Below are 27,835 nucleotides of genomic sequence, written 5' to 3' on the forward strand. Positions count from 1 at the left end.
GAGGCCCCATTATGATGTCAGAAAGCTGGCTCTGGCTCCTGAGGTCTCCACTATGACACGTGCAAAGTTCCGTCTGAACTTTATATAAGACGGTGCGGCTCAGTCAGTCACTCAGTGTTGCCTGAGAGGGCAACACTGCAACAGCCGGCCCCCAGGCTGTCTTTTTTTTGCACAGCTAGTTGCCTCCAGGAGGCCACAAGAGGGAGACAAGGGACTGCAAAATGGAAAATAGGCATCCACCAACTTTACAGACAACTTGTTCTCCTTGCTCCTACAACCTCCATCCTTGCACAGTTTGTTATTCTTCCAGGTAACATAGTAACAAATCCAAATTGCTGCTCTCTTTGTAGGCAAGCAAGGGTTTGTTGCAACTGCAATTCTTACTTCTTCTTGAAATGTAGGGACCACAGTACATTCCATCACATCCATCTAGTGTACACAGGTAGGTCCATTGTGACGGGCGGGCGGGCGGGCGGGCGGGCTGGCTGCTTTAATGGCTGTTTGCTGTTCCCCTACTCCACTCCACTATTTGACTATGGTGCTGCATCAATCAGTGGCTGGCTCAGGTGCAGCTCTTTAACCTACCTAGGAGGGAGGGCGGAGAGAAGACAAGGAAGGTGAATGAGCTGTTCCAATGTGAAATGCCGGAAACACAGAAACACAGATGACACAAAACAAGAGGTGGCAATGTATTAATTAATTGCATTTAATAAATTAGCTCATTATCACACATGACTGTACAAATGCATTGTCCAACAGGTGTTGAAATAATGGGATTAAAAGGGGAGATCCCATCCGAAAGACAAAAACAATGGCAAACACAAAAAGCACTTTTGGAATCTGATTTTAGTAAACACATAAGGAAAGGGTGCACCGGTCCTGGAAATACTGCAATACCAGGTCAATGCGTGGGGTGGACAGAGCAAGCTCTATTTCCATCTCCCTGTTCTAAAAATCCATTTAATATATGGTCCCCAGATAGGGGACGTATCAGATATTAAACTGATAAGAACAGATACTACACTTGATCTTAGCCAAAAGGCCGAGAAGCGATAACCCGAACGTGCCGCGCGTTTTGCTTCTTTTGCTTGCACCACAATGCAGTGCTGAAAGAGGAGGAATCGACATAAAAACGCCTTCCTGGCAACGCCCAAATGCCCTCCTGCCGTGCAAACACTGGCAGCAGCAGCAGCAGCAGCAGCAGTAAGTGCATGCCCACTGCCACCCCTTCTCCTTTCACACCTTGTATCAGCTTTAATCCAGTCCAGTGCTGCCTGCTGAGCAGCACTGACCAACACTGCCTGGGCCCAGGCTTTTATCTCTGAGGCCCCATTATGATGTCAGAAAGCTGGCTCTGGCTCCTGAGGTCTCCACTATGACACGTGCAAAGTTCCGTCTGAACTTTATATAAGACGGTGCGGCTCAGTCAGTCACTCAGTGTTGCCTGAGAGGGCAACACTGCAACAGCCGGCCCCCAGGCTGTCTTTTTTTTTGCACAGCTAGTTGCCTCCAGGAGGCCACAAGAGGGAGACAAGGGACAGCAAAATGGAAAATAGGCATCCACCAACTTTACAGACAACTTGTTCTCCTTGCTCCTACAACCTCCATCCTTGCACAGTTTGTTATTCTTCCAGGTAACATAGTAACAAATCCAAATTGCTGCTCTCTTTGTAGGCAAGCAAGGGTTTGTTGCAACTGCAATTCTTACTTCTTCTTGAAATGTAGGGACCACAGTACATTCCATCACATCCATCTAGTGTACACAGGTAGGTCCATTGTGACGGGCGGCGGGCGGGCGGGCGGGCTGGCTGCTTTAATGGCTGTTTGCTGTTCCCCTACTCCACTCCACTATTTGACTATGGTGCTGCATCAATCAGTGGCTGGCTCAGGTGCAGCTCTTTAACCTACCTAGGAGGGAGGGCGGAGAGAAGACAAGGAAGGTGAATGAGCTGTTCCAATGTGAAATGCCGGAAACACAGAAACACAGACGACACAAAACAAGAGGTGGCAATGTATTAATTAATTGCATTTAATAAATTAGCTCATTATCACACATGACTGTACAAATGCATTGTCCAACAGGTGTTGAAATAATGGGATTAAAAGGGGAGATCCCATCCGAAAGACAAAAACAATGGCAAACACAAAAAGCACTTTTGGAATCTGATTTTAGTAAACACATAAGGAAAGGGTGCACCGGTCCTGGAAATACTGCAATACCAGGTCAATGCGTGGAGTGGACAGAGCAAGCTCTATTTCCATCTCCCTGTTCTAAAAATCCATTTAATATATGGTCCCCAGATAGGGGACGTATCAGATATTAAACTGATAAGAACAGATACTACACTTGATCTTAGCCAAAAGGCCGAGAAGCGATAACCCGAACGTGCCGCGCGTTTTGCTTCTTTTGCTTGCACCACAATGCAGTGCTGAAAGAGGAGGAATCGACATAAAAACGCCTTCCTGGCAACGCCCAAATGCCCTCCTGCCGTGCAAACACTGGCAGCAGCAGCAGCAGCAGCAGCAGCAGCAGTAAGTGCATGCCCACTGCCACCCCTTCTCCTTTCACACCTTGTATCAGCTTTAATCCAGTCCAGTGCTGCCTGCTGAGCAGCACTGACCAACACTGCCTGGGCCCAGGCTTTTATCTCTGAGGCCCCATTATGATGTCAGAAAGCTGGCTCTGGCTCCTGAGGTCTCCACTATGACACGTGCAAAGTTCCGTCTGAACTTTATATAAGACGGTGCGGCTCAGTCAGTCACTCAGTGTTGCCTGAGAGGGCAACACTGCAACAGCCGGCCCCCAGGCTGTCTTTTTTTTGCACAGCTAGTTGCCTCCAGGAGGCCACAAGAGGGAGACAAGGGACTGCAAAATGGAAAATAGGCATCCACCAACTTTACAGACAACTTGTTCTCCTTGCTCCTACAACCTCCATCCTTGCACAGTTTGTTATTCTTCCAGGTAACATAGTAACAAATCCAAATTGCTGCTCTCTTTGTAGGCAAGCAAGGGTTTGTTGCAACTGCAATTCTTACTTCTTCTTGAAATGTAGGGACCACAGTACATTCCATCACATCCATCTAGTGTACACAGGTAGGTCCATTGTGACAGGCGGGCGGGCGGGCTGGCTGCTTTAATGGCTGTTTGCTGTTCCCCTACTCCACTCCACTATTTGACTATGGTGCTGCATCAATCAGTGGCTGGCTCAGGTGCAGCTCTTTAACCTACCTAGGAGGGAGGGCGGAGAGAAGACAAGGAAGGTGAATGAGCTGTTCCAATGTGAAATGCCGGAAACACAGAAACACAGACGACACAAAACAAGAGGTGGCAATGTATTAATTAATTGCATTTAATAAATTAGCTCATTATCACACATGACTGTACAAATGCATTGTCCAACAGGTGTTGAAATAATGGGATTAAAAGGGGAGATCCCATCCGAAAGACAAAAACAATGGCAAACACAAAAAGCACTTTTGGAATCTGATTTTAGTAAACACATAAGGAAAGGGTGCACCGGTCCTGGAAATACTGCAATACCAGGTCAATGCGTGGAGTGGACAGAGCAAGCTCTATTTCCATCTCCCTGTTCTAAAAATCCATTTAATATATGGTCCCCAGTTAGGGGACGTATCAGATATTAAACTGATAAGAACAGATACTACACTTGATCTTAGCCAAAAGGCCGAGAAGCGATAACCCGAACGTGCCACGCGTTTTGCTTCTTTTGCTTGCACCACAATGCAGTGCTGAAAGAGGAGGAATCGACATAAAAACGCCTTCCTGGCAACGCCCAAATGCCCTCCTGCCGTGCAAACACTGGCAGCAGCAGCAGCAGCAGTAAGTGCATGCCCACTGCCACCCCTTCTCCTTTCACACCTTGTATCAGCTTTAATCCAGTCCAGTGCTGCCTGCTGAGCAGCACTGACCAACACTGCCTGGGCCCAGGCTTTTATCTCTGAGGCCCCATTATGATGTCAGAAAGCTGGCTCTGGCTCCTGAGGTCTCCACTATGACACGTGCAAAGTTCAGTCTGAACTTTATATAAGACGGTGCGGCTCAGTCAGTCACTCAGTGTTGCCTGAGAGGGCAACACTGCAACAGCCGGCCCCCAGGCTGTCTTTTTTTTGCACAGCTAGTTGCCTCCAGGAGGCCACAAGAGGGAGACAAGGGACTGCAAAATGGAAAATAGGCATCCACCAACTTTACAGACAACTTGTTCTCCTTGCTCCTACAACCTCCATCCTTGCACAGTTTGTTATTCTTCCAGGTAACATAGTAACAAATCCAAATTGCTGCTCTCTTTGTAGGCAAGCAAGGGTTTGTTGCAACTGCAATTCTTACTTCTTCTTGAAATGTAGGGACCACAGTACATTCCATCACATCCATCTAGTGTACACAGGTAGGTCCATTGTGACGGGCGGGCGGGCGGGCGGGCTGGCTGCTTTAATGGCTGTTTGCTGTTCCCCTACTCCACTCCACTATTTGACTATGGTGCTGCATCAATCAGTGGCTGGCTCAGGTGCAGCTCTTTAACCTACCTAGGAGGGAGGGCGGAGAGAAGACAAGGAAGGTGAATGAGCTGTTCCAATGTGAAATGCCGGAAACACAGAAACAAAGACGACACAAAACAAGAGGTGGCAATGTATTAATTAATTGCATTTAATAAATTAGCTCATTATCACACATGACTGTACAAATGCATTGTCCAACAGGTGTTGAAATAATGGGATTAAAAGGGGAGATCCCATCCGAAAGACAAAAACAATGGCAAACACAAAAAGCACTTTTGGAATCTGATTTTAGTAAACACATAAGGAAAGGGTGCACCGGTCCTGGAAATACTGCAATACCAGGTCAATGCGTGGAGTGGACAGAGCAAGCTCTATTTCCATCTCCCTGTTCTAAAAATCCATTTAATATATGGTCCCCAGATAGGGGACGTATCAGATATTAAACTGATAAGAACAGATACTACACTTGATCTTAGCCAAAAGGCCGAGAAGCGATAACCCGAACGTGCCGCGCGTTTTGCTTCTTTTGCTTGCACCACAATGCAGTGCTGAAAGAGGAGGAATCGACATAAAAACGCCTTCCTGGCAACGCCCAAATGCCCTCCTGCCGTGCAAACACTGGCAGCAGCAGCAGCAGCAGCAGCAGTAAGTGCATGCCCACTGCCACCCCTTCTCCTTTCACACCTTGTATCAGCTTTAATCCAGTCCAGTGCTGCCTGCTGAGCAGCACTGACCAACACTGCCTGGACCCAGGCTTTTATCTCTGAGGCCCCATTATGATGTCAGAAAGCTGGCTCTGGCTCCTGAGGTCTCCACTATGACACGTGCAAAGTTCCGTCTGAACTTTATATACGACGGTGCGGCTCAGTCAGTCACTCAGTGTTGCCTGAGAGGGCAACACTGCAACAGCCGGCCCCCAGGCTGTCTTTTTTTTGCACAGCTAGTTGCCTCCAGGAGGCCACAAGAGGGAGACAAGGGACTGCAAAATGGAAAATAGGCATCCACCAACTTTACAGACAACTTGTTCTCCTTGCTCCTACAACCTCCATCCTTGCACAGTTTGTTATTCTTCCAGGTAACATAGTAACAAATCCAAATTGCTGCTCTCTTTGTAGGCAAGCAAGGGTTTGTTGCAACTGCAATTCTTACTTCTTCTTGAAATGTAGGGACCACAGTACATTCCATCACATCCATCTAGTGTACACAGGTAGGTCCATTGTGACGGGCGGGCGGGCGGGCTGGCTGCTTTAATGTCTGTTTGCTGTTCCCCTACTCCACTCCACTATTTGACTATGGTGCTGCATCAATCAGTGGCTGGCTCAGGTGCAGCTCTTTAACCTACCTAGGAGGGAGGGCGGAGAGAAGACAAGGAAGGTGAATGAGCTGTTCCAATGTGAAATGCCGGAAACACAGAAACACAGACGACACAAAACAAGAGGTGGCAATGTATTAATTAATTGCATTTAATAAATTAGCTCATTATCACACATGACTGTACAAATGCATTGTCCAACAGGTGTTGAAATAATGGGATTAAAAGGGGAGATCCCATCCGAAAGACAAAAACAATGGCAAACACAAAAAGCACTTTTGGAATCTGATTTTAGTAAACACATAAGGAAAGGGTGCACCGGTCCTGGAAATACTGCAATACCAGGTCAATGCGTGGAGTGGACAGAGCAAGCTCTATTTCCATCTCCCTGTTCTAAAAATCCATTTAATATATGGTCCCCAGATAGGGGACGTATCAGATATTAAACTGATAAGAACAGATACTACACTTGATCTTAGCCAAAAGGCCGAGAAGCGATAACCCGAACGTGCCGCGCGTTTTGCTTCTTTTGCTTGCACCACAATGCAGTGCTGAAAGAGGAGGAATCGACATAAAAACGCGTTCCTGGCAACGCCCAAATGCCCTCCTGCCGTGCAAACACTGGCAGCAGCAGCAGCAGTAAGTGCATGCCCACTGCCACCCCTTCTCCTTTCACACCTTGTATCAGCTTTAATCCAGTCCAGTGCTGCCTGCTGAGCAGCACTGACCAACACTGCCTGGGCCCAGGCTTTTATCTCTGAGGCCCCATTATGATGTCAGAAAGCTGGCTCTGGCTCCTGAGGTCTCCACTATGACACGTGCAAAGTTCCGTCTGAACTTTATATAAGACGGTGCGGCTCAGTCAGTCACTCAGTGTTGCCTGAGAGGGCAACACTGCAACAGCCGGCCCCCAGGCTGTCTTTTTTTTGCACAGCTAGTTGCCTCCAGGAGGCCACAAGTGGGAGACAAGGGACTGCAAAATGGAAAATAGGCATCCACCAACTTTACAGACAACTTGTTCTCCTTGCTCCTACAACCTCCATCCTTGCACAGTTTGTTATTCTTCCAGGTAACATAGTAACAAATCCAAATTGCTGCTCTCTTTGTAGGCAAGCAAGGGTTTGTTGCAACTGCAATTCTTACTTCTTCTTGAAATGTAGGGACCACAGTACATTCCATCACATCCATCTAGTGTACACAGGTAGGTCCATTGTGACGGGCGGGCGGGCGGGCTGGCTGCTTTAATGGCTGTTTGCTGTTCCCCTACTCCACTCCACTATTTGACTATGGTGCTGCATCAATCAGTGGCTGGCTCAGGTGCAGCTCTTTAACCTACCTAGGAGGGAGGGCGGAGAGAAGACAAGGAAGGTGAATGAGCTGTTCCAATGTGAAATGCCGGAAACACAGAAACACAGACGACACAAAACAAGAGGTGGCAATGTATTAATTAATTGCATTTAATAAATTAGCTCATTATCACACATGACTGTACAAATGCATTGTCCAACAGGTGTTGAAATAATGGGATTAAAAGGGGAGATCCCATCCGAAAGACAAAAACAATGGCAAACACAAAAAGCACTTTTGGAATCTGATTTTAGTAAACACATAAGGAAAGGGTGCACCGGTCCTGGAAATACTGCAATACCAGGTCAATGCGTGGAGTGGACAGAGCAAGCTCTATTTCCATCTCCCTGTTCTAAAAATCCATTTAATATATGGTCCCCAGATAGGGGACGTATCAGATATTAAACTGATAAGAACAGATACTACACTTGATCTTAGCCAAAAGGCCGAGAAGCGATAACCCGAACGTGCCGCGCGTTTTGCTTCTTTTGCTTGCACCACAATGCAGTGCTGAAAGAGGAGGAATCGACATAAAAACGTGTTCCTGGCAACGCCCAAATGCCCTCCTGCCGTGCAAACACTGGCAGCAGCAGCAGTAAGTGCATGCCCACTGCCACCCCTTCTCCTTTCACACCTTGTATCAGCTTTAATCCAGTCCAGTGCTGCCTGCTGAGCAGCACTGACCAACACTGCCTGGGCCCAGGCTTTTATCTCTGAGGCCCCATTATGATGTCAGAAAGCTGGCTCTGGCTCCTGAGGTCTCCACTATGACACGTGCAAAGTTCCGTCTGAACTTTATATAAGACGGTGCGGCTCAGTCAGTCACTCAGTGTTGCCTGAGAGGGCAACACTGCAACAGCCGGCCCCCAGGCTGTCTTTTTTTTGCACAGCTAGTTGCCTCCAGGAGGCCACAAGAGGGAGACAAGGGACTGCAAAATGGAAAATAGGCATCCACCAACTTTACAGACAACTTGTTCTCCTTGCTCCTACAACCTCCATCCTTGCACAGTTTGTTATTCTTCCAGGTAACATAGTAACAAATCCAAATTGCTGCTCTCTTTGTAGGCAAGCAAGGGTTTGTTGCAACTGCAATTCTTACTTCTTCTTGAAATGTAGGGACCACAGTACATTCCATCACATCCATCTAGTGTACACAGGTAGGTCCATTGTGACGGGCGGGCGGGCGGGCTGGCTGCTTTAATGGCTGTTTGCTGTTCCCCTACTCCACTCCACTATTTGACTATGGTGCTGCATCAATCAGTGGCTGGCTCAGGTGCAGCTCTTTAACCTACCTAGGAGGGAGGGCGGAGAGAAGACAAGGAAGGTGAATGAGCTGTTCCAATGTGAAATGCCGGAAACACAGAAACACAGACGACACAAAACAAGAGGTGGCAATGTATTAATTAATTGCATTTAATAAATTAGCTCATTATCACACATGACTGTACAAATGCATTGTCCAACAGGTGTTGAAATAATGGGATTAAACGGGGAGATCCCATCCGAAAGACAAAAACAATGGCAAACACAAAAAGCACTTTTGGAATCTGATTTTAGTAAACACATAAGGAAAGGGTGCACCGGTCCTGGAAATACTGCAATACCAGGTCAATGCGTGGAGTGGACAGAGCAAGCTCTATTTCCATCTCCCTGTTTTAAAAATCCATTTAATATATGGTCCCCAGATAGGGGACGTATCAGATATTAAACTGATAAGAACAGATACTACACTTGATCTTAGCCAAAAGGCCGAGAAGCGATAACCCGAACGTGCCGCGCGTTTTGCTTCTTTTGCTTGCACCACAATGCAGTGCTGAAAGAGGAGGAATCGACATAAAAACGCCTTCCTGGCAACGCCCAAATGCCCTCCTGCCGTGCAAACACTGGCAGCAGCAACAGCAGCAGCAGCAGTAAGTGCATGCCCACTGCCACCCCTTCTCCTTTCACACCTTGTATCAGCTTTAATCCAGTCCAGTGCTGCCTGCTGAGCAGCACTGACCAACACTGCCTGGACCCAGGCTTTTATCTCTGAGGCCCCATTATGATGTCAGAAAGCTGGCTCTTGCTCCTGAGGTCTCCACTATGACACGTGCAAAGTTCCGTCTGAACTTTATATAAGACGGTGCGGCTCAGTCAGTCACTCAGTGTTGCCTGAGAGGGCAACACTGCAACAGCCGGCCCCCAGGCTGTCTTTTTTTTGCACAGCTAGTTGCCTCCAGGAGGCCACAAGAGGGAGACAAGGGACTGCAAAATGGAAAATAGGCATCCACCAACTTTACAGACAACTTGTTCTCCTTGCTCCTACAACCTCCATCCTTGCACAGTTTGTTATTCTTCCAGGTAACATAGTAACAAATCCAAATTGCTGCTCTCTTTGTAGGCAAGCAAGGGTTTGTTGCAACTGCAATTCTTACTTCTTCTTGAAATGTAGGGACCACAGTACATTCCATCACATCCATCTAGTGTACACAGGTAGGTCCATTGTGACGGGCGGGCGGGCGGGCTGGCTGCTTTAATGTCTGTTTGCTGTTCCCCTACTCCACTCCACTATTTGACTATGGTGCTGCATCAATCAGTGGCTGGCTCAGGTGCAGCTCTTTAACCTACCTAGGAGGGAGGGCGGAGAGAAGACAAGGAAGGTGAATGAGCTGTTCCAATGTGAAATGCCGGAAACACAGAAACACAGACGACACAAAACAAGAGGTGGCAATGTATTAATTAATTGCATTTAATAAATTAGCTCATTATCACACATGACTGTACAAATGCATTGTCCAACAGGTGTTGAAATAATGGGATTAAAAGGGGAGATCCCATCCGAAAGACAAAAACAATGGCAAACACAAAAAGCACTTTTGGAATCTGATTTTAGTAAACACATAAGGAAAGGGTGCACCGGTCCTGGAAATACTGCAATACCAGGTCAATGCGTGGAGTGGACAGAGCAAGCTCTATTTCCATCTCCCTGTTCTAAAAATCCATTTAATATATGGTCCCCAGATAGGGGACGTATCAGATATTAAACTGATAAGAACAGATACTACACTTGATCTTAGCCAAAAGGCCGAGAAGCGATAACCCGAACGTGCCGCGCGTTTTGCTTCTTTTGCTTGCACCACAATGCAGTGCTGAAAGAGGAGGAATCGACATAAAAACGTGTTCCTGGCAACGCCCAAATGCCCTCCTGCCGTGCAAACACTGGCAGCAGCAGCAGCAGCAGCAGCAGCAGTAAGTGCATGCCCACTGCCACCCCTTCTCCTTTCACACCTTGTATCAGCTTTAATCCAGTCCAGTGCTGCCTGCTGAGCAGCACTGACCAACACTGCCTGGGCCCAGGCTTTTATCTCTGAGGCCCCATTATGATGTCAGAAAGCTGGCTCTGGCTCCTGAGGTCTCCACTATGACACGTGCAAAGTTCCGTCTGAACTTTATATAAGACGGTGCGGCTCAGTCAGTCACTCAGTGTTGCCTGAGAGGGCAACACTGCAACAGCCGGCCCCCAGGCTGTCTTTTTTTTGCACAGCTAGTTGCCTCCAGGAGGCCACAAGAGGGAGACAAGGGACTGAAAAATGGAAAATAGGCATCCACCAACTTTACAGACAACTTGTTCTCCTTGCTCCTACAACCTCCATCCTTGCACAGTTTGTTATTCTTCCAGGTAACATAGTAACAAATCCAAATTGCTGCTCTCTTTGTAGGCAAGCAAGGGTTTGTTGCAACTGCAATTCTTACTTCTTCTTGAAATGTAGGGACCACAGTACATTCCATCACATCCATCTAGTGTACACAGGTAGGTCCATTGTGACGGGCGGGCGGGCGGGCGGGCTGGCTGCTTTAATGGCTGTTTGCTGTTCCCCTACTCCACTCCACTATTTGACTATGGTGCTGCATCAATCAGTGGCTGGCTCAGGTGCAGCTCTTTAACCTACCTAGGAGGGAGGGCGGAGAGAAGACAAGGAAGGTGAATGAGCTGTTCCAATGTGAAATGCCGGAAACACAGAAACACAGACGACACAAAACAAGAGGTGGCAATGTATTAATTAATTGCATTTAATAAATTAGCTCATTATCACACATGACTGTACAAATGCATTGTCCAACAGGTGTTGAAATAATGGGATTAAAAGGGGAGATCCCATCCGAAAGACAAAAACAATGGCAAACACAAAAAGCACTTTTGGAATCTGATTTTAGTAAACACATAAGGAAAGGGTGCACCGGTCCTGGAAATACTGCAATACCAGGTCAATGCGTGGAGTGAACAGAGCAAGCTCTGTTTCCATCTCCCTGTTCTAAAAATCCATTTAATATATGGTCCCCAGATAGGGGACGTATCAGATATTAAACTGATAAGAACAGATACTACACTTGATCTTAGCCAAAAGGCCGAGAAGCGATAACCCGAACGTGCCGCGCGTTTTGCTTCTTTTGCTTGCACCACAATGCAGTGCTGAAAGAGGAGGAATCGACATAAAAACGCCTTCCTGGCAACGCCCAAATGCCCTCCTGCCGTGCAAACACTGGCAGCAGCAGCAGTAAGTGCATGCCCACTGCCACCCCTTCTCCTTTCACACCTTGTATCAGCTTTAATCCAGTCCAGTGCTGCCTGCTGAGCAGCACTGACCAACACTGCCTGGGCCCAGGCTTTTATCTCTGAGGCCCCATTATGATGTCAGAAAGCTGGCTCTGGCTCCTGAGGTCTCCACTATGACACGTGCAAAGTTCCGTCTGAACTTTATATAAGACGGTGCGGCTCAGTCAGTCACTCAGTGTTGCCTGAGAGGGCAACACTGCAACAGCCGGCCCCCAGGCTGTCTTTTTTTGCACAGCTAGTTGCCTCCAGGAGGCCACAAGAGGGAGACAAGGGACTGCAAAATGGAAAATAGGCATCCACCAACTTTACAGACAACTTGTTCTCCTTGCTCCTACAACCTCCATCCTTGCACAGTTTGTTATTCTTCCAGGTAACATAGTAACAAATCCAAATTGCTGCTCTCTTTGTAGGCAAGCAAGGGTTTGTTGCAACTGCAATTCTTACTTCTTCTTGAAATGTAGGGACCACAGTACATTCCATCACATCCATCTAGTGTACACAGGTAGGTCCATTGTGACGGGCGGGCGGGCTGGCTGCTTTAATGGCTGTTTGCTGTTCCCCTACTCCACTCCACTATTTGACTATGGTGCTGCATCAATCAGTGGCTTGCTCAGGTGCAGCTCTTTAACCTACCTAGGAGGGAGGGCGGAGAGAAGACAAGGAAGGTGAATGAGCTGTTCCAATGTGAAATGCCGGAAACACAGAAACACAGACGACACAAAACAAGAGGTGGCAATGTATTAATTAATTGCATTTAATAAATTAGCTTATTATCACACATGACTGTACAAATGCATTGTCCAACAGGTGTTGAAATAATGGGATTAAAAGGGGAGATCCCATCCGAAAGACAAAAACAATGGCAAACACAAAAAGCACTTTTGGAATCTGATTTTAGTAAACACATAAGGAAAGGGTGCACCGGTCCTGGAAATACTGCAATACCAGGTCAATGCGTGGAGTGGACAGAGCAAGCTCTATTTCCATCTCCCTGTTCTAAAAATCCATTTAATATATGGTCCCCAGATAGGGGACGTATCAGATATTAAACTGATAAGAACAGATACTACACTTGATCTTAGCCAAAAGGCCGAGAAGCGATAACCCGAACGGGCCGCGCGTTGACCGAGCCTGCCCAATACTGCTGTTCACCCCTTGCAGCGATTCAGCCTACTCCTAGGCAATTCCATGGGGCCCTGCAGGCTCACACACACTCACAGCTACTAAGCGGGAGGTGAATAAAGGCCGGAGAGGAAGCAAGACAGGATTTGCTTATTTTGCTTGCACCACAATGCAGTGCTGAAAGAGGAGGACATAAAAACGCCTTCCTGGCAACGCCCAAATGCCCTCCTGCCGTGCAAACACTGGCAGCAGCAGCAGCAGCAGCAGTAAGTGCATGCCCACTGCCACCCCTTCTCCTTTCACACCTTGTATCAGCTTTAATCCAGTCCAGTGCTGCCTGCTGAGCAGCACTGACCAACACTGCCTGGGCCCAGGCTTTTATCTCTGAGGCCCCATTATGATGTCACAAAGCTGGCTCTGGCTTCTGAGGTCTCCACTATGACACGTGCAAAGTTCCGTCTGAACTTTATATAAGACGGTGCGGCTCAGTCAGTCACTCAGTGTTGCCTGAGAGGGCAACACTGCAACAGCCGGCCCCCAGGCTGTCTTTTTTTTGCACAGCTAGTTGCCTCCAGGAGGCCACAAGAGGGAGACAAGGGACTGCAAAATGGAAAATAGGCATCCACCAACTTTACAGACAACTTGTTCTCCTTGCTCCTACAACCTCCATCCTTGCACAGTTTGTTATTCTTCCAGGTAACATAGTAACAAATCCAAATTGCTGCTCTCTTTGTAGGCAAGCAAGGGTTTGTTGCAACTGCAATTCTTACTTCTTCTTGAAATGTAGGGACCACAGTACATTCCATCACATCCATCTAGTGTACACAGGTAGGTCCATTGTGACGGGCGGGCGGGCGGGCTGGCTGCTTTAATGGCTGTTTGCTGTTCCCCTACTCCACTCCACTATTTGACTATGGTGCTGCATCAATCAGTGGCTGGCTCAGGTGCAGCTCTTTAACCTACCTAGGAGGGAGGGCGGAGAGAAGACAAGGAAGGTGAATGAGCTGTTCCAATGTGAAATGCCGGAAACACAGAAACACAGACGACACAAAACAAGAGGTGGCAATGTATTAATTAATTGCATTTAATAAATTAGCTCATTATCACACATGACTGTACAAATGCATTGTCCAACAGGTGTTGAAATAATGGGATTAAAAGGGGAGATCCCATCCGAAAGACAAAAACAATGGCAAACACAAAAAGCACTTTTGGAATCTGATTTTAGTAAACACATAAGGAAAGGGTGCACCGGTCCTGGAAATACTGCAATACCAGGTCAATGCGTGGAGTGGACAGAGCAAGCTCTATTTCCATCTCCCTGTTCTAAAAATCCATTTAATATATGGTCCCCAGATAGGGGACGTATCAGATATTAAACTGATAAGAACAGATACTACACTTGATCTTAGCCAAAAGGCCGAGAAGCGATAACCCGAACGGGCCGCGCGTTGACCGAGCCTGCCCAATACTGCTGTTCACCCCTTGCAGCGATTCAGCCTACTCCTAGGCAATTCCATGGGGCCCTGCAGGCTCACACACACTCACAGCTACTAAGCGGGAGGTGAATAAAGACCGGAGAGGAAGCAAGACAGGATTTGCTTCTTTTGCTTGCACCACAATGCAGTGCTGAAAGAGGAGGAATCGACATAAAAACGCCTTCCTGGCAACGCCCAAATGCCCTCCTGCCGTGCAAACACTGGCAGCAGCAGCAGCAGCAGCAGCAGTAAGTGCATGCCCACTGCCACCCCTTCTCCTTTCACACCTTGTATCAGCTTTAATCCAGTCCAGTGCTGCCTGCTGAGCAGCACTGACCAACACTGCCTGGGCCCAGGCTTTTATCTCTGAGGCCCCATTATGATGTCAGAAAGCTGGCTCTGGCTCCTGAGGTCTCCACTATGACACGTGCAAAGTTCCGTCTGAACTTTATATAAGACGGTGCGGCTCAGTCAGTCACTCAGTGTTGCCTGAGAGGGCAACACTGCAACAGCCGGCCCCCAGGCTGTCTTTTTTTTGCACAGCTAGTTGCCTCCAGGAGGCCACAAGAGGGAGACAAGGGACTGCAAAATGGAAAATAGGCATCCACCAACTTTACAGACAACTTGTTCTCCTTGCTCCTACAACCTCCATCCTTGCACAGTTTGTTATTCTTCCAGGTAACATAGTAACAAATCCAAATTGCTGCTCTCTTTGTAGGCAAGCAAGGGTTTGTTGCAACTGCAGTTCTTACTTCTTCTTGAAATGTAGGGACCACAGTACATTCCATCACATCCATCTAGTGTACACAGGTAGGTCCATTGTGACGGGCGGGCGGGCGGGCTGGCTGCTTTAATGGCTGTTTGCTGTTCCCCTACTCCACTCCACTATTTGACTATGGTGCTGCATCAATCAGTGGCTGGCTCAGGTGCAGCTCTTTAACCTACCTAGGAGGGAGGGCGGAGAGAAGACAAGGAAGGTGAATGAGCTGTTCCAATGTGAAATGCCGGAAACACAGAAACACAGACGACACAAAACAAGAGGTGGCAATGTATTAATTAATTGCATTTAATAAATTAGCTCATTATCACACATGACTGTACAAATGCATTGTCCAACAGGTGTTGAAATAATGAGATTAAAAGGGGAGATCCCATCCGAAAGACAAAAACAATGGCAAACACAAAAAGCACTTTTGGAATCTGATTTTAGTAAACACATAAGGAAAGGGTGCACCGGTCCTGGAAATACTGCAATACCAGGTCAATGCGTGGAGTGGACAGAGCAAGCACTATTTCCATCTCCCTGTTCTAAAAATCCATTTAATATATGGTCCCCAGATAGGGGACGTATCAGATATTAAACTGATAAGAACAGATACTACACTTGATCTTAGCCAAAAGGCCGAGAAGCGATAACCCGAACGGGCCGCGCGTTGACCGAGCCTGCCCAATACTGCTGTTCACCCCTTGCAGCGATTCAGCCTACTCCTAGGCAATTCCATGGGGCCCTGCAGGCTCACACACACTCACAGCTACTAAGCGGGAGGTGAATAAAGGCCGGAGAGGAAGCAAGACAGGATTTGCTTCTTTTGCTTGCACCACAATGCAGTGCTGAAAGAGGAAGTATCGACATAAAAACGCCTTCCTGGCAACGCCCAAATGCCCTCCTGCCGTGCAAACACTGGCAGCAGCAGCAGCAGCAGTAAGTGCATGCCCACTGCCACCCCTTCTCCTTTCACACCTTGTATCAGCTTTAATCCAGTCCAGTGCTGCCTGCTGAGCAGCACTGACCAACACTGCCTGGGCCCAGGCTTTTATCTCTGAGGCCCCATTATGATGTCAGAAAGCTGGCTCTGGCTCCTGAGGTCTCCACTATGACACGTGCAAAGTTCCGTCTGAACTTTATATAAGACGGTGCGGCTCAGTCAGTCACTCAGTGTTGCCTGAGAGGGCAACACTGCAACAGCCGGCCCCCAGGCTGTCTTTTTTTTGCACAGCTAGTTGCCTCCAGGAGGCCACAAGAGGGAGACAAGGGACAGCAAAATGGAAAATAGGCATCCACCAACTTTACAGACAACTTGTTCTCCTTGCTCCTACAACCTCCATCCTTGCACAGTTTGTTATTCTTCCAGGTAACATAGTAACAAATCCAAATTGCTGCTCTCTTTGTAGGCAAGCAAGGGTTTGTTGCAACTGCAATTCTTACTTCTTCTTGAAATGTAGGGACCACAGTACATTCCATCACATCCATCTAGTGTACACAGGTAGGTCCATTGTGACGGGCGGGCGGGCGGGCTGGCTGCTTTAATGGCTGTTTGCTGTTCCCCTACTCCACTCCACTATTTGACTATGGTGCTGCATCAATCAGTGGCTGGCTCAGGTGCAGCTCTTTAACCTACCTAGGAGGGAGGGTGGAGAGAAGACAAGGAAGGTGAATGAGCTGTTCCAATGTGAAATGCCGGAAACACAGAAACACAGACGACACAAAACAAGAGGTGGCAATGTATTAATTAATTGCATTTAATAAATTAGCTCATTATCACACATGACTGTACAAATGCATTGTCCAACAGGTGTTGAAATAATGGGATTAAAAGGGGAGATCCCATCCGAAAGACAAAAACAATGACAAACACAAAAAGCACTTTTGGAATCTGATTTTAGTAAACACATAAAGAAAGGGTGCACCGGTCCTGGAAATACTGCAATACCAGGTCAATGCGTGGAGTGGACAGAGCAAGCTCTATTTCCATCTCCCTGTTCTAAAAATCCATTTAATATATGGTCCCCAGATAGGGGACGTATCAGATATTAAACTGATAAGAACAGATACTACACTTGATCTTAGCCAAAAGGCCGAGAAGCGATAACCCGAACGGGCCGCGCGTTGACCGAGCCTGCCCAATACTGCTGTTCACCCCTTGCAGCGATTCAGCCTACTCCTAGGCAATTCCATGGGGCCCTGCAGGCTCACACACACTCACAGCTACTAAGCGGGAGGTGAATAAAGGCCGGAGAGGAAGCAAGACAGGATTTGCTTCTTTTGCTTGCACCACAATGCAGTGCTGAAAGAGGAGGAATCGACATAAAAACGCCTTCCTGGCAACGCCCAAATGCCCTCCTGCCGTGCAAACACTGGCAGCAGCAGCAGCAGCAGCAGCAGCAGCAGTAAGTGCATGCCCACTGCCACCCCTTCTCCTTTCACACCTTGTATCAGCTTTAATCCAGTCCAGTGCTGCCTGCTGAGCAGCACTGACCAACACTGCCTGGGCCCAGGCTTTTATCTCTGAGGCCCCATTATGATGTCAGAAAGCTGGCTCTGGCTCCTGAGGTCTCCACTATGACACGTGCAAAGTTCCGTCTGAACTTTATATAAGACAGTGCGGCTCAGTCAGTCACTCAGTGTTGCCTGAGAGGGCAACACTGCAACAGCCGGCCCCCAGGCTGTCTTTTTTTGCACAGCTAGTTGCCTCCAGGAGGCCACAAGAGGGAGACAAGGGACTGCAAAATGGAAAATAGGCATCCACCAACTTTACAGACAACTTGTTCTCCTTGCTCCTACAACTTCCATCCTTGCACAGTTTGTTATTCTTCCAGGTAACATAGTAACAAATCCAAATTGCTGCTCTCTTTGTAGGCAAGCAAGGGTTTGTTGCAACTGCAATTCTTACTTCTTCTTGAAATGTAGGGACCACAGTACATTCCATCACATCCATCTAGTGTACACAGGTAGGTCCATTGTGACGGGTGGGCGGGCGGGCTGGCTGCTTTAATGGCTGTTTGCTGTTCCCCTACTCCACTCCACTATTTGACTATGGTGCTGCATCAATCAGTGGCTGGCTCAGGTGCAGCTCTTTAACCTACCTAGGAGGGAGGGCGGAGAGAAGACAAGGAAGGTGAATGAGCTGTTCCAATGTGAAATGCCAGAAACACAGAAACACAGACGACACAAAACAAGAGGTGGCAATGTATTAATTAATTGCATTTAATAAATTAGCTCATTATCACACATGACTGTACAAATGCATTGTCCAACAGGTGTTGAAATAATGGGATTAAAAGGGGAGATCCCATCCGAAAGACAAAAACAATGGCAAACACAAAAAGCACTTTTGGAATCTGATTTTAGTAAACACATAAGGAAAGGGTGCACCGGTCCTGGAAATACTGCAATACCAGGTCAATGCGTGGAGTGGACAGAGCAAGCTCTATTTCCATCTCCCTGTTCTAAAAATCCATTTAATATATGGTCCCCAGATAGGGGACGTATCAGATATTAAACTGATAAGAACAGATACTACACTTGATCTTAGCCAAAATACCGAGAAGCGATAACCCGAACGGGCCGCGCGTTGACCGAGCCTGCCCAATACTGCTGTTCACCCCTTGCAGCGATTCAGCCTACTCCTAGGCAATTCCATGGGGCCCTGCAGGCTCACACACACTCACAGCTACTAAGCGGGAGGTGAATAAAGGCCGGAGAGGAAGCAAGACAGGATTTGCTTCTTTTGCTTGCACCACAATGCAGTGCTGAAAGAGGAGGAATCGACATAAAAACGCCTTCCTGGCAACGCCCAAATGCCCTCCTGCCGTGCAAACACTGGCAGCAGCAGCAGCAGCAGCAGCAGCAGTAAGTGCATGCCCACTGCCACCCCTTCTCCTTTCACACCTTGTATCAGCTTTAATCCAGTCCAGTGCTGCCTGCTGAGCAGCACTGACCAACACTGCCTGGGCCCAGGCTTTTATCTCTGAGGCCCCATTATGATGTCAGAAAGCTGGCTCTGGCTCCTGAGGTCTCCACTATGACACGTGCAAAGTTCCGTCTGAACTTTATATAAGACGGTGCGGCTCAGTCAGTCACTCAGTGTTGCCTGAGAGGGCAACACTGCAACAGCCGGCCCCCAGGCTGTCTTTTTTTTGCACAGCTAGTTGCCTCCAGGAGGCCACAAGAGGGAGACAAGGGACTGCAAAATGGAAAATAGGCATCCACCAACTTTACAGACAACTTGTTCTCCTTGCTCCTACAACCTCCATCCTTGCACAGTTTGTTATTCTTCCAGGTAACATAGTAACAAATCCAAATTGCTGCTCTCTTTGTAGGCAAGCAAGGGTTTGTTGCAACTGCAATTCTTACTTCTTCTTGAAATGTAGGGACCACAGTACATTCCATCACATCCATCTAGTGTACACAGGTAGGTCCATTGTGACGGGCGGGCGGACGGGCTGGCTGCTTTAATGGCTGTTTGCTGTTCCCCTACTCCACTCCACTATTTGACTATGGTGCTGCATCAATCAGTGGCTGGCTCAGGTGCAGCTCTTTAACCTACCTAGGAGGGAGGGCGGAGAGAAGACAAGGAAGGTGAATGAGCTGTTCCAATGTGAAATGCCGGAAACACAGAAACACAGACGACACAAAACAAGAGGTGGCAATGTATTAATTAATTGCATTTAATAAATTAGCTCATTATCACACATGACTGTACAAATGCATTGTCCAACAGGTGTTGAAATAATGGGATTAAAAGGGGAGATCCCATCCGAAAGACAAAAACAATGGCAAACACAAAAAGCACTTTTGGAATCTGATTTTAGTAAACACATAAGGAAAGGGTGCACCGGTCCTGGAAATACTGCAATACCAGGTCAATGCGTGGAGTGGACAGAGCAAGCTCTATTTCCATCTCCCTGTTCTAAAAATCCATTTAATATATGGTCCCCAGTTAGGGGACGTATCAGATATTAAACTGATAAGAACAGATACTACACTTGATCTTAGCCAAAAGGCCGAGAAGCGATAACCCGAACGGGCCGCGCGTTGACCGAGCCTGCCCAATACTGCTGTTCACCCCTTGCAGCGATTCAGCCTACTCCTAGGGAAATTCCATGGGGCCCTGCAGGCTCACACACACTCACAGCTACGCGGGAGGTGAATAAAGGCCGGAGAGGAAGCAAGACAGGATTTGCTTCTTTTGCTTGCACCACAATGCAGTGCTGAAAGAGGAGGAATCGACATAAAAACGCCTTCCTGGCAACGCCCAAATGCCCTCCTGCCGTGCAAACACTGGCAGCAGCAGCAGCAGCAGCAGCAGCAGTAAGTGCATGCCCACTGCCACCCCTTCTCCTTTCACACCTTGTATCAGCTTTAATCCAGTCCAGTGCTGCCTGCTGAGCAGCACTGACCAACACTGCCTGGGCCCAGGCTTTTATCTCTGAGGCCCCATTATGATGTCAGAAAGCTGGCTCTGGCTCCTGAGGTCTCCACTATGACACGTGCAAAGTTCCGTCTGAACTTTATATAAGACGGTGCGGCTCAGTCAGTCACTCAGTGTTGCCTGAGAGGGCAACACTGCAACAGCCGGCCCCCAGGCTGTCTTTTTTTTGCACAGCTAGTTGCCTCCAGGAGGCCACAAGAGGGAGACAAGGGACTGCAAAATGGAAAATAGGCATCCACCAACTTTACAGACAACTTGTTCTCCTTGCTCCTACAACCTCCATCCTTGCACAGTTTGTTATTCTTCCAGGTAACATAGTAACAAATCCAAATTGCTGCTCTCTTTGTAGGCAAGCAAGGGTTTGTTGCAACTGCAATTCTTACTTCTTCTTGAAATGTAGGGACCACAGTACATTCCATCACATCCATCTAGTGTACACAGGTAGGTCCATTGTGACGGGCGGGCGGGCGGGCTGGCTGCTTTAATGGCTGTTTGCTGTTCCCCTACTCCACTCCACTATTTGACTATGGTGCTGCATCAATCAGTGGCTGGCTCAGGTGCAGCTCTTTAACCTACCTAGGAGGGAGGGCGGAGAGAAGACAAGGAAGGTGAATGAGTTGTTCCAATGTGAAATGCCGGAAACAAAGAAACACAGATGACACAAAACAAGAGGTGGCAATGTATTAATTAATTGCATTTAATAAATTAGCTCATTATCACACATGACTGTACAAATGCATTGTCCAACAGGTGTTGAAATAATGGGATTAAAAGGGGAGATCCCATCCGAAAGACAAAAACAATGGCAAACACAAAAAGCACTTTTGGAATCTGATTTTAGTAAACACATAAGGAAAGGGTGCACCGGTCCTGGAAATACTGCAATACCAGGTCAATGCGTGGAGTGGACAGAGCAAGCTCTATTTCCATCTCCCTGTTCTAAAAATCCATTTAATATATGGTCCCCAGATAGGGGACGTATCAGATATTAAACTGATAAGAACAGATACTACACTTGATCTTAGCCAAAAGGCCGAGAAGCGATAACCCGAACGGGCCGCGCGTTGACCGAGCCTGCCCAATACTGCTGTTCACCCCTTGCAGCGATTCAGCCTACTCCTAGGCAATTCCATGGGGCCCTGCAGGCTCACACACACTCACAGCTACTAAGCGGGAGGTGAATAAAGGCCGGAGAGGAAGCAAGACAGGATTTGCTTCTTTTGCTTGCACCACAATGCAGTGCTGAAAGAGGAGGAATCGACATAAAAACGCCTTCCTGGCAACGCCCAAATGCCCTCCTGCCTTGCAAACACTGGCAGCAGCAGCAGCAGCAGCAGCAGCAGCAGCAGTAAGTGCATGCCCACTGCCACCCCTTCTCCTTTCACACCTTGTATCAGCTTTAATCCAGTCCAGTGCTGCCTGCTGAGCAGCACTGACCAACACTGCCTGGGCCCAGGCTTTTATCTCTGAGGCCCCATTATGATGTCAGAAAGCTGGCTCTGGCTCCTGAGGTCTCCACTATGACACGTGCAAAGTTCCGTCTGAACTTTATATAAGACGGTGCGGCTCAGTCAGTCACTCAGTGTTGCCTGAGAGGGCAACACTGCAACAGCCGGCCCCCAGGCTGTCTTTTTTTTGCACAGCTAGTTGCCTCCAGGAGGCCACAAGAGGGAGACAAGGGACTGCAAAATGGAAAATAGGCATCCACCAACTTTACAGACAACTTGTTCTCCTTGCTCCTACAACTTCCATCCTTGCACAGTTTGTTATTCTTCCAGGTAACATAGTAACAAATCCAAATTGCTGCTCTCTTTGTAGGCAAGCAAGGGTTTGTTGCAACTGCAATTCTTACTTCTTCTTGAAATGTAGGGACCACAGTACATTCCATCACATCCATCTAGTGTACACAGGTAGGTCCATTGTGACGGGCGGGCGGGCGGGCTGGCTGCTTTAATGGCTGTTTGCTGTTCCCCTACTCCACTCCACTATTTGACTATGGTGCTGCATCAATCAGTGGCTGGCTCAGGTGCAGCTCTTTAACCTACCTAGGAGGGAGGGCGGAGAGAAGACAAGGAAGGTGAATGAGCTGTTCCAATGTGAAATGCCAGAAACACAGAAACACAGACGACACAAAACAAGAGGTGGCAATGTATTAATTAATTGCATTTAATAAATTAGCTCATTATCACACATGACTGTACAAATGCATTGTCCAACAGGTGTTGAAATAATGGGATTAAAAGGGGAGATCCCATCCGAAAGACAAAAACAATGGCAAACACAAAAAGCACTTTTGGAATCTGATTTTAGTAAACACATAAGGAAAGGGTGCACCGGTCCTGGAAATACTGCAATACCAGGTCAATGCGTGGAGTGGACAGAGCAAGCTCTATTTCCATCTCCCTGTTCTAAAAATCCATTTAATATATGGTCCCCAGATAGGGGACGTATCAGATATTAAACTGATAAGAACAGATACTACACTTGATCTTAGCCAAAATACCGAGAAGCGATAACCCGAACGGGCCGCGCGTTGACCGAGCCTGCCCAATACTGCTGTTCACCCCTTGCAGCGATTCAGCCTACTCCTAGGCAATTCCATGGGGCCCTGCAGGCTCACACACACTCACAGCTACTAAGCGGGAGGTGAATAAAGGCCGGAGAGGAAGCAAGACAGGATTTGCTTCTTTTGCTTGCACCACAATGCAGTGCTGAAAGAGGAGGAATCGACATAAAAACGCCTTCCTGGCAACGCCCAAATGCCCTCCTGCCGTGCAAACACTGGCAGCAGCAGCAGCAGCAGCAGCAGCAGTAAGTGCATGCCCACTGCCACCCCTTCTCCTTTCACACCTTGTATCAGCTTTAATCCAGTCCAGTGCTGCCTGCTGAGCAGCACTGACCAACACTGCCTGGGCCCAGGCTTTTATCTCTGAGGCCCCATTATGATGTCAGAAAGCTGGCGCTGGCTCCTGAGGTCTCCACTATGACACGTGCAAAGTTCCGTCTGAACTTTATATAAGACGGTGCGGCTCAGTCAGTCACTCAGTGTTGCCTGAGAGGGCAACACTGCAACAGCCGGCCCCCAGGCTGTCTTTTTTTTGCACAGCTAGTTGCCTCCAGGAGGCCACAAGAGGGAGACAAGGGACTGCAAAATGGAAAATAGGCATCCACCAACTTTACAGACAACTTGTTCTCCTTGCTCCTACAACCTCCATCCTTGCACAGTTTGTTATTCTTCCAGGTAACATAGTAACAAATCCAAATTGCTGCTCTCTTTGTAGGCAAGCAAGGGTTTGTTGCAACTGCAATTCTTACTTCTTCTTGAAATGTAGGGACCACAGTACATTCCATCACATCCATCTAGTGTACACAGGTAGGTCCATTGTGACGGGCGGGCGGACGGGCTGGCTGCTTTAATGGCTGTTTGCTGTTCCCCTACTCCACTCCACTATTTGACTATGGTGCTGCATCAATCAGTGGCTGGCTCAGGTGCAGCTCTTTAACCTACCTAGGAGGGAGGGCGGAGAGAAGACAAGGAAGGTGAATGAGCTGTTCCAATGTGAAATGCCGGAAACACAGAAACACAGACGACACAAAACAAGAGGTGGCAATGTATTAATTAATTGCATTTAATAAATTAGCTCATTATCACACATGACTGTACAAATGCATTGTCCAACAGGTGTTGAAATAATGGGATTAAAAGGGGAGATCCCATCCGAAAGACAAAAACAATGGCAAACACAAAAAGCACTTTTGGAATCTGATTTTAGTAAACACATAAGGAAAGGGTGCACCGGTCCTGGAAATACTGCAATACCAGGTCAATGCGTGGAGTGGACAGAGCAAGCTCTATTTCCATCTCCCTGTTCTAAAAATCCATTTAATATATGGTCCCCAGTTAGGGGACGTATCAGATATTAAACTGATAAGAACAGATACTACACTTGATCTTAGCCAAAAGGCCGAGAAGCGATAACCCGAACGGGCCGCGCGTTGACCGAGCCTGCCCAATACTGCTGTTCACCCCTTGCAGCGATTCAGCCTACTCCTAGGGAAATTCCATGGGGCCCTGCAGGCTCACACACACTCACAGCTACGCGGGAGGTGAATAAAGGCCGGAGAGGAAGCAAGACAGGATTTGCTTCTTTTGCTTGCACCACAATGCAGTGCTGAAAGAGGAGGAATCGACATAAAAACGCCTTCCTGGCAACGCCCAAATGCCCTCCTGCCGTGCAAACACTGGCAGCAGCAGCAGCAGCAGCAGCAGCAGCAGTAAGTGCATGCCCACTGCCACCCCTTCTCCTTTCACACCTTGTATCAGCTTTAATCCAGTCCAGTGCTGCCTGCTGAGCAGCACTGACCAACACTGCCTGGGCCCAGGCTTTTATCTCTGAGGCCCCATTATGATGTCAGAAAGCTGGCTCTGGCTCCTGAGGTCTCCACTATGACACGTGCAAAGTTCCGTCTGAACTTTATATAAGACGGTGCGGCTCAGTCAGTCACTCAGTGTTGCCTGAGAGGGCAACACTGCAACAGCCGGCCCCCAGGCTGTCTTTTTTTTGCACAGCTAGTTGCCTCCAGGAGGCCACAAGAGGGAGACAAGGGACTGCAAAATGGAAAATAGGCATCCACCAACTTTACAGACAACTTGTTCTCCTTGCTCCTACAACCTCCATCCTTGCACAGTTTGTTATTCTTCCAGGTAACATAGTAACAAATCCAAATTGCTGCTCTCTTTGTAGGCAAGCAAGGGTTTGTTGCAACTGCAATTCTTACTTCTTCTTGAAATGTAGGGACCACAGTACATTCCATCACATCCATCTAGTGTACACAGGTAGGTCCATTGTGACGGGCGGGCGGGCGGGCTGGCTGCTTTAATGGCTGTTTGCTGTTCCCCTACTCCACTCCACTATTTGACTATGGTGCTGCATCAATCAGTGGCTGGCTCAGGTGCAGCTCTTTAACCTACCTAGGAGGGAGGGCGGAGAGAAGACAAGGAAGGTGAATGAGCTGTTCCAATGTGAAATGCCGGAAACAAAGAAACACAGATGACACAAAACAAGAGGTGGCAATGTATTAATTAATTGCATTTAATAAATTAGCTCATTATCACACATGACTGTACAAATGCATTGTCCAACAGGTGTTGAAATAATGGGATTAAAAGGGGAGATCCCATCCGAAAGACAAAAACAATGGCAAACACAAAAAGCACTTTTGGAATCTGATTTTAGTAAACACATAAGGAAAGGGTGCACCGGTCCTGGAAATACTGCAATACCAGGTCAATGCGTGGAGTGGACAGAGCAAGCTCTATTTCCATCTCCCTGTTCTAAAAATCCATTTAATATATGGTCCCCAGATAGGGGACGTATCAGATATTAAACTGATAAGAACAGATACTACACTTGATCTTAGCCAAAAGGCCGAGAAGCGATAACCCGAACGGGCCGCGCGTTGACCGAGCCTGCCCAATACTGCTGTTCACCCCTTGCAGCGATTCAGCCTACTCCTAGGCAATTCCATGGGGCCCTGCAGGCTCACACACACTCACAGCTACTAAGCGGGAGGTGAATAAAGGCCGGAGAGGAAGCAAGACAGGATTTGCTTCTTTTGCTTGCACCACAATGCAGTGCTGAAAGAGGAGGAATCGACATAAAAACGCCTTCCTGGCAACGCCCAAATGCCCTCCTGCCTTGCAAACACTGGCAGCAGCAGCAGCAGCAGCAGCAGCAGTAAGTGCATGCCCACTGCCACCCCTTCTCCTTTCACACCTTGTATCAGCTTTAATCCAGTCCAGTGCTGCCTGCTGAGCAGCACTGACCAACACTGCCTGGGCCCAGGCTTTTATCTCTGAGGCCCCATTATGATGTCAGAAAGCTGGCTCTGGCTCCTGAGGTCTCCACTATGACACGTGCAAAGTTCCGTCTGAACTTTATATAAGACGGTGCGGCTCAGTCAGTCACTCAGTGTTGCCTGAGAGGGCAACACTGCAACAGCCGGCCCCCAGGCTGTCTTTTTTTTGCACAGCTAGTTGCCTCCAGGAGGCCACAAGAGGGAGACAAGGGACTGCAAAATGGAAAATAGGCATCCACCAACTTTACAGACAACTTGTTCTCCTTGCTCCTACAACCTCCATCCTTGCACAGTTTGTTATTCTTCCAGGTAACATAGTAACAAATCCAAATTGCTGCTCTCTTTGTAGGCAAGCAAGGGTTTGTTGCAACTGCAATTCTTACTTCTTCTTGAAATGTAGGGACCACAGTACATTCCATCACATCCATCTAGTGTACACAGGTAGGTCCATTGTGAAGGGCGGGCGGGCGGGCTGGCTGCTTTAATGGCTGTTTGCTGTTCCCCTACTCCACTCCACTATTTGACTATGGTGCTGCATCAATCAGTGGCTGGCTCAGGTGCAGCTCTTTAACCTACCTAGGAGGGAGGGCGGAGAGAAGACAAGGAAGGTGAATGAGCTGTTCCAATGTGAAATGCCGGAAACACAGAAACACAGACGACACAAAACAAGAGGTGGCAATGTATTAATTAATTGCATTTAATAAATTAGCTCATTATCACACATGACTGTACAAATGCATTGTCCAACAGGTGTTGAAATAATGGGAATAAAAGGGGAGATCCCATCCGAAAGACAAAAACAATGGCAAACACAAAAAGCACTTTTGGAATCTGATTTTAGTAAACACATAAGGAAAGGGTGCACCGGTCCTGGAAATACTGCAATACCAGGTCAATGCGTGGAGTGGACAGAGCAAGCTCTATTTCCATCTCCCTGTTCTAAAAATCCATTTAATATATGGTCCCCAGATAGGGGACGTATCAGATATTAAACTGATAAGAACAGATACTACACTTGATCTTAGCCAAAATACCGAGAAGCGATGTGATCGCAATGAGGTCACGTTACGCCTTGATCTCCATGCAGGTTCAAATCAGGTGGGGGGGTGCGAGCTCGGAGAAGCAACAGATACACTGAGACGTTTCTCAAGGTAAAATACTTCTGACTTTATTTGCAGAGACACAGAGTTTATATAGTAAAAATATCACATGACTACGTGCAGACACACATTAATCATTTACATTCTTGTGGTTTCTTCCCTTGTGATTTATGTCACAATGTACATTGTTCTTATCTCTAGTTGTTAATCTGGTGTCTGGTCCTTATCTTATCTTGGCTGTATGCACAGAACTCAAACATCAAACATCAAACATCAAACATCAAACATCAAACAGA

General features: G+C 47.7%; 20 non-coding genes across 20 annotated transcripts; all 20 read right to left on the minus strand.

The window, feature by feature from the left end:
* Positions 1–863: 863 nt before the first annotated feature.
* LOC142677452 (U2 spliceosomal RNA) lies at positions 864–1,054 on the minus strand. The gene has a single exon (XR_012852470.1). It is a non-coding gene; the product is annotated as a U2 spliceosomal RNA (small nuclear RNA).
* Positions 1,055–2,186: 1,132 nt separating this feature from the next.
* On the minus strand, positions 2,187–2,377 carry LOC142677257 (U2 spliceosomal RNA). The gene has a single exon (XR_012852295.1). It is a non-coding gene; the product is annotated as a U2 spliceosomal RNA (small nuclear RNA).
* Positions 2,378–3,507: 1,130 nt separating this feature from the next.
* Positions 3,508–3,698, minus strand: LOC142677365 (U2 spliceosomal RNA). Its single transcript, XR_012852392.1, has one exon. It is a non-coding gene; the product is annotated as a U2 spliceosomal RNA (small nuclear RNA).
* Positions 3,699–4,820: 1,122 nt separating this feature from the next.
* On the minus strand, positions 4,821–5,011 carry LOC142677258 (U2 spliceosomal RNA). Its single transcript, XR_012852296.1, has one exon. It is a non-coding gene; the product is annotated as a U2 spliceosomal RNA (small nuclear RNA).
* Positions 5,012–6,135: 1,124 nt separating this feature from the next.
* LOC142677261 (U2 spliceosomal RNA) lies at positions 6,136–6,326 on the minus strand. The gene has a single exon (XR_012852297.1). It is a non-coding gene; the product is annotated as a U2 spliceosomal RNA (small nuclear RNA).
* Positions 6,327–7,441: 1,115 nt separating this feature from the next.
* On the minus strand, positions 7,442–7,632 carry LOC142677262 (U2 spliceosomal RNA). Its single transcript, XR_012852298.1, has one exon. It is a non-coding gene; the product is annotated as a U2 spliceosomal RNA (small nuclear RNA).
* Positions 7,633–8,744: 1,112 nt separating this feature from the next.
* On the minus strand, positions 8,745–8,935 carry LOC142677382 (U2 spliceosomal RNA). The gene has a single exon (XR_012852407.1). It is a non-coding gene; the product is annotated as a U2 spliceosomal RNA (small nuclear RNA).
* Positions 8,936–10,059: 1,124 nt separating this feature from the next.
* Positions 10,060–10,250, minus strand: LOC142677263 (U2 spliceosomal RNA). Its single transcript, XR_012852299.1, has one exon. It is a non-coding gene; the product is annotated as a U2 spliceosomal RNA (small nuclear RNA).
* Positions 10,251–11,381: 1,131 nt separating this feature from the next.
* On the minus strand, positions 11,382–11,572 carry LOC142677428 (U2 spliceosomal RNA). Its single transcript, XR_012852448.1, has one exon. It is a non-coding gene; the product is annotated as a U2 spliceosomal RNA (small nuclear RNA).
* Positions 11,573–12,679: 1,107 nt separating this feature from the next.
* On the minus strand, positions 12,680–12,870 carry LOC142677265 (U2 spliceosomal RNA). Its single transcript, XR_012852301.1, has one exon. It is a non-coding gene; the product is annotated as a U2 spliceosomal RNA (small nuclear RNA).
* Positions 12,871–14,131: 1,261 nt separating this feature from the next.
* Positions 14,132–14,322, minus strand: LOC142677266 (U2 spliceosomal RNA). The gene has a single exon (XR_012852302.1). It is a non-coding gene; the product is annotated as a U2 spliceosomal RNA (small nuclear RNA).
* Positions 14,323–15,591: 1,269 nt separating this feature from the next.
* LOC142677446 (U2 spliceosomal RNA) lies at positions 15,592–15,782 on the minus strand. Its single transcript, XR_012852465.1, has one exon. It is a non-coding gene; the product is annotated as a U2 spliceosomal RNA (small nuclear RNA).
* Positions 15,783–17,045: 1,263 nt separating this feature from the next.
* LOC142677267 (U2 spliceosomal RNA) lies at positions 17,046–17,236 on the minus strand. The gene has a single exon (XR_012852303.1). It is a non-coding gene; the product is annotated as a U2 spliceosomal RNA (small nuclear RNA).
* Positions 17,237–18,510: 1,274 nt separating this feature from the next.
* On the minus strand, positions 18,511–18,701 carry LOC142677523 (U2 spliceosomal RNA). Its single transcript, XR_012852535.1, has one exon. It is a non-coding gene; the product is annotated as a U2 spliceosomal RNA (small nuclear RNA).
* Positions 18,702–19,973: 1,272 nt separating this feature from the next.
* LOC142677366 (U2 spliceosomal RNA) lies at positions 19,974–20,164 on the minus strand. The gene has a single exon (XR_012852393.1). It is a non-coding gene; the product is annotated as a U2 spliceosomal RNA (small nuclear RNA).
* Positions 20,165–21,434: 1,270 nt separating this feature from the next.
* Positions 21,435–21,625, minus strand: LOC142677268 (U2 spliceosomal RNA). Its single transcript, XR_012852304.1, has one exon. It is a non-coding gene; the product is annotated as a U2 spliceosomal RNA (small nuclear RNA).
* A 1,278-nt stretch (positions 21,626–22,903) lies between these two features.
* On the minus strand, positions 22,904–23,094 carry LOC142677524 (U2 spliceosomal RNA). Its single transcript, XR_012852536.1, has one exon. It is a non-coding gene; the product is annotated as a U2 spliceosomal RNA (small nuclear RNA).
* A 1,272-nt stretch (positions 23,095–24,366) lies between these two features.
* On the minus strand, positions 24,367–24,557 carry LOC142677367 (U2 spliceosomal RNA). The gene has a single exon (XR_012852394.1). It is a non-coding gene; the product is annotated as a U2 spliceosomal RNA (small nuclear RNA).
* A 1,273-nt stretch (positions 24,558–25,830) lies between these two features.
* LOC142677269 (U2 spliceosomal RNA) lies at positions 25,831–26,021 on the minus strand. Its single transcript, XR_012852305.1, has one exon. It is a non-coding gene; the product is annotated as a U2 spliceosomal RNA (small nuclear RNA).
* Positions 26,022–27,293: 1,272 nt separating this feature from the next.
* On the minus strand, positions 27,294–27,484 carry LOC142677526 (U2 spliceosomal RNA). Its single transcript, XR_012852537.1, has one exon. It is a non-coding gene; the product is annotated as a U2 spliceosomal RNA (small nuclear RNA).
* Between the last annotated feature and the right edge of the window lie 351 nt (positions 27,485–27,835).

The sequence above is a fragment of the Rhinoderma darwinii genome (genome assembly GCF_050947455.1).
Source record: "Rhinoderma darwinii isolate aRhiDar2 chromosome 2 unlocalized genomic scaffold, aRhiDar2.hap1 SUPER_2_unloc_31, whole genome shotgun sequence".
Taxonomy (NCBI): Eukaryota; Metazoa; Chordata; class Amphibia; order Anura; family Rhinodermatidae; genus Rhinoderma; species Rhinoderma darwinii.